Source organism: Orycteropus afer, unplaced genomic scaffold (genome assembly GCF_000298275.1).
Source record: "Orycteropus afer afer isolate SDZICR_OR568_19922 unplaced genomic scaffold, OryAfe1.0 scaffold00007, whole genome shotgun sequence".
Classification (NCBI taxonomy): Eukaryota; Metazoa; Chordata; class Mammalia; order Tubulidentata; family Orycteropodidae; genus Orycteropus; species Orycteropus afer.
In genome coordinates, this window is record NW_006921594.1 from 18,735,817 (window position 1) to 18,740,806 (window position 4,990).

The window sequence follows — 4,990 nt, forward strand, 5'->3', positions numbered from 1 at the left end:
TACCAGCTTTTGTAGTCTGAAATTGACCAAACATCCAATCAAGATCTGTTATTATCACTTGTGATTGGAATGCAAAAGTTGGAAACAAAGAAGAATCACCAGTAGTTGGAAAATATGGCCTTGGTGATAGAAATAACGTTGGAAATCACATGATAGAATTTTTCAAGACTTATTCACTGCAAATACCTTTTTTCAACAACACAAACAGCGGCTATACATGTGGACTTCACCAGATGGAGTACACAGGAATCAGATTAACTACATCTGTGGCAACAGGTGATGGAGAAGCTCAATATTTTCAGTCTAAACAACGCCAGGAGTTGACTGTGGAACAGACCATCAACTGCTCATATGCAAGTTCAAGTGGAAGCTGAAGACAATTAAAAGAAGTCCATGAGAACCAAAATATAACTTTGATTATATCCTTCCTGGGAGCTCTGGTAGCATAGTTGCTAAGGCACTTGACTGCTAACCAGAAGGCTGGCGGTTCAAACCCATCTACCACTCCTCAGAAGGAAGATGGGGCAATCTACTTCCGTAGTGATACTGCCTTGGAAACCCAAGGAGGGGTCCCTATGAGTTGGGTTTGACCCAACAGCACATAACAACAACAACAACATATCCCTCCTGGATTTAGAAACCATCTAAAAAATATATTGATGTGTTGAACACCAGTGACTGAAAACCAGAGGAATTGTGGGATGATATCAAGAACATCATCCATGAAGAAAGCAAAAGGTCATTTAAAAGACAGGAAAGGAAGAAAAGACCAAAATGGATGTCAGAAGAGACTCTGAAACTTGCCCTTGAACACAGAGTAGTTAAAGCAAATGGAAGAAATGACAAGTTAAAAGAGTTGAACAAAAGATTTCAAAGAGCAGCTCGAGAAGGCAAAGTCAATTATTATAATGAAATGTGCAGAGACCTGGAGTCATAAAACCAAAAGGGAAGAACATGCCCAGCATTTCTCAAGCTAAAGGAACTGAGAAAAAAATTAAGTCTTGAGTTATTGAAAGATTCTATGGGCATTATGTTGAATGATGCAGGAAACATCAAAAGAAGATAGAAGGAATACAGAGAGTCACTGTACCAAAAAGAACTGGTAGATCTTCATCCATTTCAGGACGTGGCATATGATCTAGCACCAATGGTATTGAGGGAAGAAGTTGAAGCTGCACTGAAGGAAGTGGCAAAAAATAAGGCTCCAGGAATGGACAGAATACCCAGGATGTTTCAACAAACAGATGTCGCACTGAAGGCACTCACTCAATTATGCCAAGAGATTTGGAAGACAGTTACCTGGCCAACTGACTGGAAGAGATCCATATTTTTACCCATTCCAAAGAAAGGTGATCCCACAGAATGTGGAAATTATCGAACACTATCATTAATATCACATGCAAGGAAAAATCTTACTGAAAGTAATTAAAAAATGGTTGCAGCAGTATATTAACTGAGAATTGCCAGAAATGCAAGCTGTATTCAGAAGAGGATGTGGAATGAGGGATATCATTGCTGATGTCAGATGGATCTTGGCTGAAAGCAAAGAATACTAGAAAGATGTTTACTTGCATTTTATTGACTATGCAAAAGCATTCAATTGTGTGGATCATGACAAATTGTGGATAACATTGAGAAGAATGGGAATTCCAGAACACTTAATTGTACTCATTAGGAAACTGTAAACTGTACAGAGACCAGGAGGCTGTCATTTGAACAGAACAAGGGGATACTTCATGGCTTAAGATCTGGAAGGGAATGCATCAGGGTTGTATCTTTTAACCATACTTATTCACTCTGTAAGTAAGGATGACTTGAAGCACTTACTGATGAAGATTAAAGACTGCAGTATGGATTATACTTCAATATAAAGACAACAAAAATCCTCACAACTGGACCAATAAGCAGCATCACGATAAATGGAGAGAAGACTGAAGTTGTCAAAGACTTTATATTACTTGGTTCCATAAGCGTAGTGCCTAAGGCACTTGACTGCTAACCAGAGGCTGGCGGTTCAAATCCACCAGCACTCCTTGGAAGGAAGATGGGGCAATCTACTTCCATAGTGATACTGCCTTGGAAACCCAAGGAGGGGTTGCTATGAGTTGGGTCCGACTCCAGACATACAAAAACAACATAATCAACACCAAAGGAACCAGCAGTCAAGACATCAGGCGACACACTGCACTGGGGAAATCAGCTGCAAATGATCTCTTTAACGTGCTGAAGAGCAAAGATGTCTCCTTGAAGACTAAGGTGCGTCTAACCCAAGCCATGGTATTTGCAATTGCCTCATATGCATGTAAGAGCTGTATAATGAATAAAGAAGACTGAAGAAGAGTTGATGCTTTTGAGTTGTGGTGTTGGTGAAGAATGCTGAAAGGACCATGGACTGCTAAAATAACTAACAAATCTTTCCTGGAAGACATGCAGCTGGAATGCTCCTAGGAAGTGAGAATGGCCAGACTTTGTCTCACATCCTTTGGTCATGTTGTCAGAAGGCACCATTCTCTGGAGAAGGATATCATGATCGGTAAAGTGGAGGGTCCATGAATAAGGGGAAGCCCCTCAACAAGGCAAATTGACACAGTGGCGGCAACTATGGACTCAGTTACAGCAAGTATCCTGAAGCTGGCAGTGTTTCCTTCTGCTGTACACATGGTCGCTACGAGTTGGAGACAGCTCAATGGCATCTAACAACAGCAACAACATGATCAAGCCAGATTTTAACTTTCTTCTACATATAGACCTGGTTTAATACTCCTCCAGACCTTTATTTTAAATAAAGTTTACCTTAAAAATTGAATTAATCCTCTAAATGAATTTTTAAAACATGGAATAAAAATATATCTTTTTATATGCACTATATGCATATAAGGGAGCTCTGGTAGCGTAGTACCTAAGGCACTTGACTCCTAACCAGAAGGCTGGTGGTTCAAATCCACCAGCCACTCCTCAGAAGGAAGATGGGGCAATCTACTTCCTTAGTGATACTGCCTTGGAAACCCAAGGAGGGGTCGCTGTGAGTTAGGTCCGACTCCACGGCACATAACAACAACAACATATGTATATAAATGCATAGATTTGGAAGGGTACATCTGGAAGTGAATACTTTCGGGGAGGGGAGTGGATTGAGGGAATCTTAATTTTATATATAACATTAAAGAGGATTTTTCTTTTTTAAGAGGAACAAAATTGTGTCTACTTACATCTACCTTCTTCAACGAATTTCTCATTAAATTCCATGATGCCTGTCAACAATTATGTGGGAAAAGTGGCTAACCACTGATATTTCCTATTTAATCATATATGTCACCAATGCCATTTGTAAAGGATGCTGTGAGAATGTAAGTGGCCAAAATATGTCCACAGATCAAATACTTCAATTGCCATATTATTACAAGAGGCAATAGTTATTTTAGTGAAAGAAAAAAAAAAAAAAACAAAGAAAAAACCAAACCAAACTCAGTGACGTCTTGTGGATTCCTACTCATGGCAACCCCCTTTGGGTTTCCCAGGCGGTAAATTTTCACGGAAGTAGATTGCCCAGTCTTCCTTTCACGGAGTGGCTGGTGGGTTTGAACCGTCAATCTTCTGGTTAGCAGTCAAATGCCTTAGGCACTATCCCACCAGAGCTCTTTACTGAAAGAAAAGGGACTTTAATTCTATTCTGGCTATGCTTAAATATTGCAGGGGGACCTTTGGGAAATCATTTTATTTGTAAAATGGTGAATTTGCCCAGAACGTATACTCTATGATAACTAGATGTATAAGGTCCATTCCAAAGAAAAATCCCTTCAACTTTGAAGTGCTGCTAATCTAAAAGCAATATAACAGGGTCCCTTCAATTCAGCAAACACAGAGCCCATACTGTGTATGTGTAGGACACCCTACGAATCTCAGGCGCTCACTGAACATGCTTTTCACTTAAGAAACGTTTCGCTTCCTTAGTCGTAGCAAGCCCCTCAGATGCTAAATTGCCAAGGCCTAACTGCAGTCAATTCTTACCAAACCATTAGTAAGCTAATACACCTGCTGTGAACGTTGAGGGCGCTCTGGTGGCCTACTGCTTAAAGCATTTGACTGCTAACCAGAAGGCTGGCGGTTCAAACCCACCAGCCACTGCTCCGAAGGAAGACTGGGCAATCTACTTCCCTAGTGATACCGCCTCGTAACCCAAGAAGGGATCGCTCTGAGTTGGATCCAACTCGATGGCAGTGAGTCGTAAGAAGGTTGAGATGACTCTACTACAACTCCCAGCATGCCCCTCTTCCCATTATCGCCCTCCCCCGCTCCCACTCCTGGACTCCGCAGGCTGGATTTGTAGTCCCAGGCCATGGCTGGCGGCGGCTCGGAAGCACTCTCGAAATCTGCTTTTTCTCAGCAGTTGGCAATGAAATCGCAAGTTTCAACTAAACTCTTACGTGGATTGACTAGGGTTTGCCCAGCTCAGAGGCGAATTCCTTCCTCCCGAGGAATTAACTTTACTCTCAGCTACCCTCAGACCTACAATCTACCGATAGCGGATCACGCCCCGGAAGTGAAGGCAGACCCAGCAGATGCCGAAGCGCCCTACAACAGATCTACGCCGGGCTGGGGCGGGCAGGCGGGTTGGGGGCGTGGCTCTGGAGGCGAGGTGGGCGGGGGCCGATCGGCTAGGCGTAGCGTTTGGGGCGGAGCCGCGGCTCGGGACCGCGCGTCTGGTTGGCGTCGGGGGCGCGCCCTTGGGGAGAGAAGATTGCTAGCGTGGGGGAGAGGAGGAACCCGGGACAGGGGGGCAGGGCGAGAGGCGAACTGTATTCCTGAGGCGGTGGTGGCGTCTCCTATAGAGGAGGAAGGCGGGGAAGGAGGATGGAGCAAGCTGGGGGTTGGGGCTGGCAGTAGCCGCAGCGGCTCGCGTCAAACAGTGGGAGAGCGGCGCCTGCTCCTGGAAGTTGTGGTATAGGGAGCCGGGCCGGTGTCGCCGCTGCCGCCGCCTTTGGCGGCGGGG